Genomic DNA, 12262 nt, shown 5'->3' with positions numbered 1-12262 from the left:
TATCAGATTTTGCTGCATTATGTCTTATTAAAAAATGGAGGAAAGAGGGTAAGGTGAGGTGAGGAAAAGAAGATGAGAAGGAAAAAGAGGAATAATCAACTCTCAGCCTTGAGAGGACAGTTTGCTTTAGTTGAGCACATAAATGGTTAACCTCTATACCTCTTATTCTCCTTGGTGAAGTGCAGGACACCGAAAGCTGAGTTCATACAGTGAAAATGGCATAAATATTTCCCATCTCCCTTCTCTGTCCATGTATAAATTCCTTGTCCAATCACTTGTGGCCAGGGTAGCAGGATTGGTTTTACTCAACACAAGTTATAGAAAGTGATGGGAGAAGGAACTCCTTCAGGGCACTTTCCTTAAAGTGTCTATAAATACAAGCATGGCAGACCCCTGAGATTACCCCAACTTCTCCTAGAGCTTAGCAAGTACAAATCTGTATGATTTTCCTAGGTCTAAATCAATTGCTGGACAGTATAAAAACTGGGGACAACCTCCAGATGAAAAGAATTGGCCTTGTCTCAGTTATGACAGTTCTTCCAACTCCAAAACTATGCCCTGAAATATTTGCTGCTAAACTTTTGCTTCTACCCTACTTCTAAAACCGCTCCTCTCTTCTGGGTACACTCTGGAATCTTACTGGTTTCAAATCCCATTCCTAATTAGCCATGCATGATTCTGACTCTCTGAGTATAAAAATCCTTTTGTTTTCTTTAATATGACCCATAAGAGCTCGGTATCCAGCTGGCCTTAAATACTTAGGGGAACTGTTGAGCTCTGTTTTTAGTGGCAATTGCCTTTACTAGTTGAAAGGTCTGTTTTGCTCCCCAACTGTGTTTGTGTGTTACTTATATAAATGAGCTACTTTTGGAACTGCAGGTGATTTTAAGATAAAAAACTTTTACTTTGGTAAAAACATAAGTAAGAGCCATACCTTCCAAAACTAACCTGAAGTGTATACTCTTGCATTTGTTTCCTGACCGGATTCTAGCTTTCTTCAACTGGAGCAGCCATTCACCAGAGATGTCCTGTAGCTCATTGCAAAGAAAGCATGCTCTCAAAGGTGCCTCTGGCAGTGATTCTCCCTTGAGTGGACTTTGATGTTGACAATTTCTGGGTCATCTACCTTTTGATCCTTTTCTGTTACTAATTCACTAGGCATGATCCCTGACAAACTCTACACATACAGGAATTGGCCTCAGAATAGAAAAAACAAAGTTATTCAGCACTAGATATTAGGGTGACCAATTATTCTGTTTTGCTTAGGATTGTTCCAGATTTAGCACTGAAAATCCTATGTCAAGGGAAACTCTGTAGTCCAAAAGAATCAAAGATTGTTGGTCTTTCCACTTGACCTATCTTAGGCCATATAGTACATTAGAACACTAGTCTTTAAAGTTTTGTTAACATTTATTCATTTTTTGAGAGACAGAGAGAGACAGAGCGTGAGTAGGTTAGGGGCAGAGAGAAAGGGAGACACAGAATCCAAAGCAAGCTCCAGGCTCTGAACTGACAGCACAGAGCCAACACAGGGCTCAAACCCACATATCTTGAGATCATGACCTGAGCTGAAGTCAGATGCTTAACCAACTGAGCCACCCAGGTGCCCCAAGAACACTAGTCTTTAAAAATCTAAGCTCAAGTCCTACAGTATTACTTATTATATTTAACCATATATTCTTCTGTTTTTCCATAATGATTTAAAAACTTTTAATTCTATATTTTGACTGTTATTTGTTTAATGTTTGCCTCTCTCACTATAAACACCATGAGTGCTAGTGTCATATTTTCTTAATTCCCCATTACACCTCTAACACTTAGCATAATGCCCACATGAAGTAAGCACTCAACATATCCCTATTGCATGAATGAATAAAGCCACTTAATTATGCTAACTCTATTTTCTCACCCATAATAAAGATATTAATTACTTATTTCCAAGAATTATTGTGAAGATTTAAGACTGTATATGTGTGAAAGAGGCAAAATACATATTTCATAAGCCATACAAAAAAGCTTATTGATGATATGATTATGATATGTGCTTGACAATAGTACTTGCCTTTTATTGAGGAATGTACTGAATTATAGGACATTTTAATGTTTTATTTTGTTTCATCCTTATAATTAGTCTTCGAATAGTTAATTAGATATTACCCCCATTTTAGACATGAGTAAACTAAGGTTGCAAAGAATAGGGGTCTACTACAAAGCTAGAGGGCACACCCTTGAAGACTACACTCACTTTTGACACCAACTACAAATTTGAATGACTCCTAAAACCACCTTCATGTAAGATGATTCACTAGAAGGACTCACAAAACTTACTGAAAGCTATTGCATTCACAATTATGGTTTATTACAAAGAAAGTGTACAAATTCATATCAGTCAAGGGAGAAGCACATAGGGTGGAATCCAGGAGAAGTACCAAATGTGGAATTTCTATTATCTCCCTGTGGAGTCAGGATACATTACCCTCCTAGCATGGGTGTATGACAGTATGCATGGAGTATTGTCAACCTGGGAAGCTCATCCAAGCCTCAGTGTTTGGTACATATTGAGACTCTACTAAATAGACATGACTGATTAATTGCCCACATGACTGATTTCAGTTTCCAGGTCAGCTGATACTATGTGACCCAGAGCCCTTACTCTAATTACATTGTTACAATCCGGCTAGCCCAAAGCCCTCAAACAAAGATTATCTTCTAGGAGCTGATGAGAAATGCCAGACCTCTGTTTTAATCAAATTTAAATTCTTTACTACGCAGAGGTGCAGAGAAGTCAATCAACGTGCCAGAAGTTGCACAGCTAGTACATATAAACTCTGGTCAAACTTCCTCTAGGACCTATGCTTTTATTTCCCATTGTTTAACCTGTGTATCTGATAAATGAATATACTTTTAATTTACTATAAAATGATACATGCTCTCATATGTATATTAAAGAAGGAATTGACTGGAGGTAAAAAAAAAAAAAAAGTCAGAACCTATAACCCTCAAACATTAACCTTTCTTTATGCCTTGAAACCAGACCTAGGCCCACACTGGGAAAAATAAAAAGTGGCCAAAGGTGCACAGTTTGTCCATTCCTCTATTCCACTAACCTACTCTTTTTTGCACTAGGGCTTATAAACACAATTTCATGCAAATGGACACATCTTTACTAATAGTGGACTTTATTCTACATGGTCTATTCAAGAAATTCATTTTATTTTATTTTTTAATGTTTATTTATATTTTGAGAGAGAGAAAAACAGAGATCAAGTTGGGGGAGGGCAGAGAGAGAGGGAGACATAGAATCTGAAGCAGGCTCCAGTCTCTGAGCTGTCAGCACAGAACCCGTTGTGGGGCCCAAACCCACTACCTATGAGATCATGACCTGAAACAAAGTCAGATGCTAAACTGACTGAGCCACCCAGGTGCCCCAAGAAATTCCATTTTAAATGTTAAATAAGAGTTGACAATTCTTCCTGGGGCCATTTGCTTTTAAAATTAGTCTCTTCAATGTGCAGATGGCCAACATATCCATGAAAAGGTACTCAACATCACTCATCATCAGGAAAATGCAAATCAAATCTACACAATGTAGTTTTAGCTAAAATGTAAGAACAAGAAATGTTGGGGAGCATGTGGAGAAAAAGGAATCTTCATGTACTATTGGTGGAAATGCAAACTGGTGGGGCCACTGTGGAAAACAGTAGGGAGGTTCCTCAAAAAGTTAAAATAGAACTACACACTATTCCAGCAATTGCCCTACTGGGTATTTACCCAAAAAATACATTAAAAAAAAAACCTCACTAAATCAAAGGGATACATGCACCGTATATTTATAGCAGCATTATTTACAATAGCCAAATTATGGAAGCCTCTTGAGTTTTCATCAATAGATGAATGGATAAAGAAGAAATGATAGATAGATAGATAGATGATAGATAATAGATGATAGATAGATAGATAGATGATAGATAATAGATGATAGGTAGATAGATAGAAGTAGAGATAGATATGCTTATATATATATAATGGACTATTATTCAGCCATAAAAAGAATGAAATCTTGCTATTTGCAATGACATAGATGGAGCTAGAGTGTATAATGCTAAGTTAAATAACTTAAATAAGTCAGAGAAAGATAAATGCCATATGATTTCACTCATATGTGGAAGTTAAGAAATGAACAAAAAAGGCAAAGGAAAAAAAGACAAACCAAGAAACAGACTTAATTATAGAGAACAAACTGTTACTAGAGAGGAGGTTGGTGGAATGATGGGTAAAAATAGGTGATGTGGATTAAGGAGTGTACTTGATGTGATGAGCACTGGGTGATCTATGAAAACATTGAATTATTATATTGTACACCTGAAATTAATATAACACTATATGTTAACTTAATGGAATTTAAAATTAAATTAAATTAATAAATAAAAATAGAACTACCTATGATCCAGTTATTGCACACTGGGTATTTACAAAAATACAAAAACGCTAATTAATTCCAAAGGCTATATGTGCCCCTATGTTTTTTGCAGCATTATTTACAATAATCAGACTATGGAAGCAGCCCAAATGTCTATCAATAATGAATGGATAAAGATGTGATATATATATATATATATATATATATATATATATATATATATATATATGCAATGAAATATTATTCAGTCATAAAGGAATGAAATCTTACCATTTGCAATGACATGGATAGAGCTATAGAGGAAAACCAGGAAGGAAGGCAGGAGGGACACTCTAAAGTTCTGAAGTAATCTGCACATGTTCAGAAAAGGGAAAACAGAACTCAAAGGCCCACATCACACAGAAGAGCATCTAAAGCTTAAATAAACCAGAGAAAACCTTGGGAATATTTAACAAAAGGAAGGTAAAGAATTTGAAATATCCATTATTTTTTCTTCCAAGATTTTATTTAATTAAATTTAAGTTAGTTAAAATACAGTATAGTACTGGTTTCAGGAATAGAATTTAGTGATTCATCACTTGCATATAAAATCCAGTGCAAAGCACAATACATTCCCTCCTTAATTTTCATCACCCATTTAGCCCACCCCCCGACTCACCTCCCCTCCAGCAATCCTGTAGTTATAGTTATTCTCTATAGTTAAGAGTTCACCTCCCTCTGTTTTTTTAAATTAATTTATTTATTTTGAGAGAGAGAGAGAGAGCAGGGTAGGAGTACAGAGAGAGGGAGAGAGAAAATCCCAATCAGGCTCCACAATGTCAGTGCAGAGCCTGATGTGGGACTCGAATTCATAAACCCTGAGATCATGACCTGAGCCAAAATCAAGAGCCAGACATTTAACCGACTGAGCCAACAAAGTGCCCCTCAATCTCTGTTTTTATCTTATTTTATTTTTCCTTCCCTTACCTGATATTCATCTGTTTTGTTTTTAAATTCCACATATGAAAGAAATCATATGGCATTTGTCTTTGACTGACTTATTTCACTTATCATACATAAAACACTCTAGTTTCAGTCATATCATTGCAAATGGCAAGATTTTATTCCTTTTGATAGCTGAGTATTATTCCATAGTATATGTCATATTGGACTTTTTCCATAATTTGGCTATTGTTGATAGTGATGCTATAAACATTGGGGTGCATGTGACCCTTCAAATCAATATTTTTGTATCCTTTGGATAAATACCTAGTAGTGCAATTGTTGAGTCATAGGGTAGCCCTATCTTTAACTTTCTGAAGAGCTCCACACTGTTTTCCAGAGTAGTTGCTCCAGTTTGCATTCCCACCAACAGAGTAAGAGGTTTCCCTTTTCTGTGCATCCTCACCAGCATCTGTTGTTTCCTGAGTTATTAATTTTAGCTATTCTGACAGGTGTGAGGTGGTATCTCATTGTGGTTTTGATTTCTATTTCACTGATGATGATGATGTTGAGCATTTTTTCATGAGTGTGTTAGCTATTTGTATGGCTTCTTCTGTTCATGTCTTCTGCCCATTTTTTAGAATTATTTATTTGTTGGGTGTTAAGTTTGATTAAATTCTTTTTAGATTTTGGATACTAGCCCTTTATCCAAATTTGCAAATATTTTTTCCCATTCCATCAGTCACCTTTTAGTTTTGCGGACTATTCCCTTTGCTGTGAAGAAGCTTTTATCTTTATGAAGTCCCAGTAGTTCATTTGTGCTTTTGTTTTCCTTACCTCCAGGGAGACAGGTCTACTAAGTTGCTAAGGCCAAGGTTAAAGAGGTTGCTGCCTGTGTTCTCCTCTAGGATTTTGATAATTTTCTGTCTCACATTTAGTTCTTTAATCCTTTTTGAATTTATTTTTGTGTATGGTATAAGAAAGTGGTGCAGGTTCATTCTTCTGCATATCCCTGTCCAGTTTTCACAACACCGTTTTCTTAAAGATACTTTTTTCCCATTGGATATTCTTTCCTGTTTTGTCCAAGATTAGTTGGCCACAGAGTTGTGGGTCCATTTATGGGTCCTCTATCTGTTTCATTGATATATGTGTCTGTATTTTGTGCCAGTGCCATACTATCTTGATGACTACAGCTTTATAATACCGTTTGAAGTCCAGAATTGTGATGCATCCCACTTTGCTTTTCTTTTTCATCATTACTTTGGCTATTTAAGGTCTTTTCTGGTTCCATACAAATTTTAGAATTGTTTGTTCTGGCTGTATGAAAAATGCTGGTATTATTTTGATAGGGATTCCACTGAATATGTAGATTGCTTTGGATAGTATAGACATTTTAACAGTATTTGTTCTTCCAATCCATTAGCATGGAATGTTTTTCCATTTCTTTGTGTTATCTTCAATTTCTTTCATAAGTGTTTTACAGTTTTCAGAATACAGATCTTTTACCACTTGGGTTAGGTTTATTCCTAGGTATTTGATGGTTTTGGGTGCAATTGTAAATGGGATCAATTCCTTGATCTCTCCTTCTGCTGTTTCATTATTGGTGTATAGAAATGCAACAGATTTCTGTATGTTGATTTTATATCCTGCAACTTCACTGAATTCATCTATAAGTTCTAGAAATTTTTTTTTTTTGTGGAGTCTTTCAGGTTTTCCACATAAGTATCATGTCATCTGTGAAGAATGAATGTTTGACTTCTTCCTTGCTGATTTGGATGACTTTTATTTCCTTTTGTTGTCTGATGGCTGAAGTTAAGACTTCCAGTACTGTGTTTAACAACAGTGGTAAGGATGGATATCCCTGTCATGTTCCTGACATTAGGAAAAAAAAACATTCAGTTTTTCCCCATTGAGGATATTAGCTGTGGAACTTTTGTATATGGCCTTATGTGTTTGAGATATCTTCCTTCTATCCCTAATTTCTTTAGGGTTTTTATCAAGAAGCCATGCTGTATTTTGTCAAATGCTTTTTCTGCATCTACTGAGGGAATCATATGCTTCTTTTATTTTATTAATATGTTTGTATCATGCTGATTGATTTGCAGATAGTGAACCACCCCTGCAGTCTAGAAATACCTGATCATGGTGAATAATTATTTTAATGTACTGTTGGATTTGATTTGCTAGTATCTTGTTGAGGATTTTTACATCGATGTTCATCAGGGACAATGGTCAGTAATTCTCCTTTTAGTAGGGACTTTGGTTTGGAATCAAGGTAATGCTGGACTCATAGAATGAGTTTGGAAGTTTTCCCTTCATTTCTATTTTTTGTAACAGTGTCAAAAGAATAGGTATTAATTCTTCTTTAAATGTTTAGTAGAATTCCCTGGGAAGCCATCTGGCTTTCAACTCTGGTTTATTGGGAGATTTTTGATTACTGATTTAATTTCCTTAGTGGCTATCTGTCTGTTCAAATTTTCTATTTCTTCCCGTTTTGGTTTTGTAGTTTATATGTTTCTAGTAATTTATTCACTTCTTCCAGATTGCCCAATTTGTTGGCATGCAATTGCTCATAATATTCTCTTATAATTGTTTGTATTTCTTCAGTGTTGGTTGTGATATCTCCTCTTTCATTCATGATTTTATTTATTTGGGTCCTTTCTCTTTTCTTTTTGATAAGTCTGACTATGGTTTTATCAATTTTGTTAATTCTTCCAAAGAACCAGCTGCTAGTTTTGTTCATATGTTACTGTTTTTCTGATTTCTGTATTATTTATTTCTTCTTTAATCTTTATTATTTCCTTTCTTCTCCTGGGTTTGGGCTTTATTTGCTGTTCTTTTTCCAGCTCCTTTAGATGTAAGGTTAGTTTGTGTATTTGAGACCTTTCTTGCTTCTTGAGAAAGGCCTGTATTACTTCCCTCTGAAGACCACTTTTACTGTACCTCAGAGGTTTTGGACTGTTGTGTTCCATGTAGTTTTTATTTCTTCTTCAATTTCCTGGTTAACCCATTTATTCTTTAGTAGGATGTTCTTTAATTTCCATGTATTTGTGGTCTTTACAAAGTTTTTCTCCTGGTTGATTTCAAATTTCAGAGTGTTGTGGTTGGAAAATATGTGTAGTATGATCTCTCTCAATTTTTTTTGTATTGATTGAGGTATGATTTCTGACCCAGTATGTGATCTATTCTGATTAATGTTCCACGTGCACTTGAAAAGAATGTGTATTCTGTTCGTTTAGAGTGAAATACTCTAAATATATCTGTTAAGTCCATCTGGTCCAGTGTCATTCAAAGCCATTGTTTGCATGTTGATCTTCTGCTTAGACAATCTGTCCATTACTGAAAGTGGGGTGTTGAAGTCCCCTACTATTATGGTATTATTATCAATGCATTTATTTCAGTTTGTTAATAATAGATTTATGTATTTGGCTTGTCTCAAGGGCATAAATATTTACAGTTGTTAGATCTTCTTATGGATAACCTCCTTTTAATATGATATAGTGCTCATCTTCATCTCTTATTACAGTCTTTGGCTTAAAATCTAGTTTGTCTGATATATGTATGCCTGCTCTAGCTTTCTTTTGATGTCCATTAGCATGATAAATGGTTCCCTATCACCTCACTTTCAATCTGAAGGTGAATTTGGGTATCAAATGGGTCTCTTGTAAGCAGCATATTGATGGGTCCTGTTTTTTTTTTTAATCCATTCTGATATCCTATGTCTTTGGATTGGAGTATTTAGTCCATTTACATTCTGAGTGATTATCAATAGATACGAATTTATTACCATTGTATTTATCACTGTAATGTCACTGTTCCTATAGATTGTGTCTGTTCATTTCTAGTATTTGTTGCTTTTGGTCTCTCTTTCCTGCTCAGAGGGTCCCCTTCAATAATTCTTGAAGAGCTGGTTTAGTGTTTACAAACCCCTTTAATTTTTGCTTGTCTTAGAAACTCTTTTGTCTCTCCTTCTATTCTGAATGACAGCCTTGTTGGATAAAGTATTCTTGGCTTAATATTTTTCCCATTTAATACATCAAATATATCGTGCCACTACCTTCTGGCCTGCCATGTTTCTGTGGACAGTTCTACTGCTAACCGTATGTCTACCCCCGTAGCTACTTTTGTCCCTAGCTACTTTCAGAATTCTCTCTTTATCTTTGTATTTTGCAAGTTTCACTATGCTATGTGTTGGTGTTAACCTGTTTTTGTTGATTTTTAGGGGACTTCTCTGTGCCTCCTAGACTTCAATAATGCCTGTTTCCTTCTCCAGATTTGTGAAGTTCTCAGCTATAATTTGTTCTAATAAAGCTTCTATCCCTTTTACTCACTCTTCTTCTGGGACTTCTATGATATAGATATTATTGCATTTCATGGAATCGCTGAGTTCCCTAAGTCTATATCATGATCTAATAGTTTCCGTTCCCTCTTCTTTTCAGCTGTATTATTTTCCATAATTTTATCTTCTCTATCACCTTTTCAATCATCTGCTTCTTCCATTCTCATTGTGATTACAGCCAGTTGGTTCTGTGTCTCAGGTATAGCATTTTTTTAAACTTCAGCCTGACTGTTTTTTAGGTCTTTGATTTCTGCAGCATGAGATTCTCTGATGTCTTATATGATTTTATTCAAGCCCAGCTAGTATTCTTATGACTGTTCTTCTAAATTCTTGTTCAGATATATTACTTATATCTGTTTTGAGCAAATCACTGGCTGTGGTTTCTTCCTTATCTTTCTTTGGAGCAGAATTCCTTCATCTTGTCATTTTGTCTAGGTTTCTGTCTTTTGTGTTTTATGAAAGCTTATTATGTTTCCTGTTCCTGAGAGTAATACTGTATTAAGAAGGGGTTATACACTCTCCAGAGACTGGTGCTTCAGGAAGTAATTCTGGTGTATGCCATGTGCCCTCTTCTATTGTGATTTGGCTGCTTTTTCCCCAGGTCAGTTCTATTCAGAGTTCCTCCATGCTTTCAGTGGTGAGTGTTTGGACCTTTATCTGTGTGTACTTTGATTTGTTTGTTAAAATAAGCCTGATTTTAAAAAGGCCTGATCCCAAAAAAAAAGAGAAAAAAGGAAAAGGAACAGAAAAACAAACAAACAAAAAACTATAATCCTGGTTCCATAGAAAAAGAAAGTGAAGAAGACAACGACTGCAATGATGACAATGGAGGTGCAGGAAGAGGAGGGAGTGGATTAAAAAATGAGAAAGGGAAATGAAACAAACAAACAAACAAAAGACTATAAGCCTGATTTAAAAGGGGAAAAAAAAGAAAAAAAGAAAAAGCCTTGTCCTATGTCCACCAGAACTGAAGCTGACACTTTGGAGTATTCTATGATCAGTAGACTTAGTGCATGTGGGGTAGCCTATGTAGGTCCGCTGGGTGAGAGGCCCGCTGTGCTGGCACGTAGTCAGACCTGCCTTAGTAAAGATGCCCCTATAGGGCATGGGATTTAGTGTAAGTGGCTCCAGCTTTGACTGAGGGTGCTGTGTTGCTTACTGAAGTCCAACCGTGCTCGCAGGTAGGGGAAGATGGTATCACCCCATTCTCTTCCCTGGGTAGGGGAGCTGGGGCTCACTGCTCTTCAGGTCGCCCTCACAGACAAGCAGACAATCTCCCCTCCTGTGTTCCAGACTTCTGTCATATCACTGCCTTCAACCTTTCTGTGTCCAGGCCTTTTACATGCCCAGTGCTGCAGCTCTCCTGTGTTTTATCTCTGGTACACGACTGGATTCAAACTCCAAATCTTTTTTCCAACGTTTCTTTTTTTTTTTTTATTTATTTTTGGGACAGAGAGAGACAGAGCATGAACGGGGGAGGGGCAGAAAGAGAGGGAGACACAGAATCGGAAACAGGCTCCAGGCTCTGAGCCATCAGCCCAGAGCCCAACGCGGGGCTCGAACTCACGGACCGCGAGATCGTGACCTGGCTGAAGTCGGACGCTCAACCGACTGTGCCACCCAGGCGCCCCTCAAACTCCAAATCTTAAAGGACCTGGTAAAGCTTGGACCTACTCCCCTCTTCTAGAGGAAAGCCTCACAGTATTGTGGCTGGTGTCATTCTGTCACAGAAAAGCAGTTGCAAGGCCACACAGGCACATGGAACTTAAGGTTAAACACAGCAAAAAGCTGTAACCATGTTATCCACCCTCTGTACATGCCACTGTCCCCTGCTGTTGAACAGCTGGTCAAAGACTCCAGTGTGGTCTTTTGTCCTTGGAGAGGTAATGTAACCTCTTCCAAATGTACTCAGGGAAGGATAACTTTCTCTTCCAGTGCAACCCAGGGGATCCCCATACCATGCTGTCCATTGTCTGCTCACAGGCTTCCCCTTCTCCTCCAGGAACCCTTCTGCCCACCCAGATCTACTCCAGCAAATGGCACAGACTTCCAGAAACTCGTAACTTCAGCTACACTGTTTGCAAAAACTTGCAATAATCAGTTCCTCATGATTCCCCCATCAGTGGTTTTGGGGCACTGCTTTTCTTGTGCGAACCTGACATGCTGCTCTCCCCTGTCCTCTTTCTCCTCTCCACGAAAAGGGCTCTCACCCTTATGCAGCACTGTGGTTTTTCTGTCCCCCAATTCCCCTCTCTGCACTGCATACCTGCCATGTTCTTATCCTCAAATTATGCAGATTGTTCTCTTAATACTCAGATCAACTTCCTAGGTGTTCAAAATGACTTGATTTTGATCTAGCTGTGTTAAAGGGAGGAGACAAGCCCAAGGTCCCCCAACTACTCTGCCATCTTAACTCCTTCTCAGCCCAATTTTTTGTTATCTCTCCAATGGAAGGGGAGAAAGATGCAAAATTGTGGCTAATCTATTGCAGAAGCTAGCAGTGAATAGCATTTGCCTTGGAGTCAGGCACACTGAAGTTTATATCCCAACTCCATTGTGTGACCACATGAAATTTATTTACC

The 12262-nt window shown here is 37.2% G+C and overlaps 2 long non-coding RNA genes across 2 annotated transcripts in view; one reads left to right on the top strand and one right to left on the bottom strand.

Annotated features, from left to right (window-relative positions):
* Positions 1–1039, bottom strand: part of LOC121024984 (uncharacterized) — a 162616-nt gene extending 161577 nt beyond the window's left edge. Inside the window, exon 1 of the long non-coding RNA XR_005787901.1 lies at positions 949–1039. This is a non-coding gene — a long non-coding RNA (uncharacterized LOC121024984). The remainder of the gene's footprint in view (positions 1–948) is intronic.
* LOC121024983 (uncharacterized) overlaps positions 1–12262 on the top strand; it is a 710013-nt gene that overhangs the window by 589312 nt on the left and 108439 nt on the right. The window lies entirely within an intron of this gene.

Source organism: Herpailurus yagouaroundi, unplaced genomic scaffold, assembly GCF_014898765.1.
Source record: "Herpailurus yagouaroundi ecotype Mexico unplaced genomic scaffold, PumYag 67416, whole genome shotgun sequence".
Lineage (NCBI taxonomy): Eukaryota > Metazoa > Chordata > Mammalia > Carnivora > Felidae > Herpailurus > Herpailurus yagouaroundi.
Note: the sequence above shows the minus strand (reverse complement) of the source record. Positions and strands in the feature narration are given on the sequence as shown.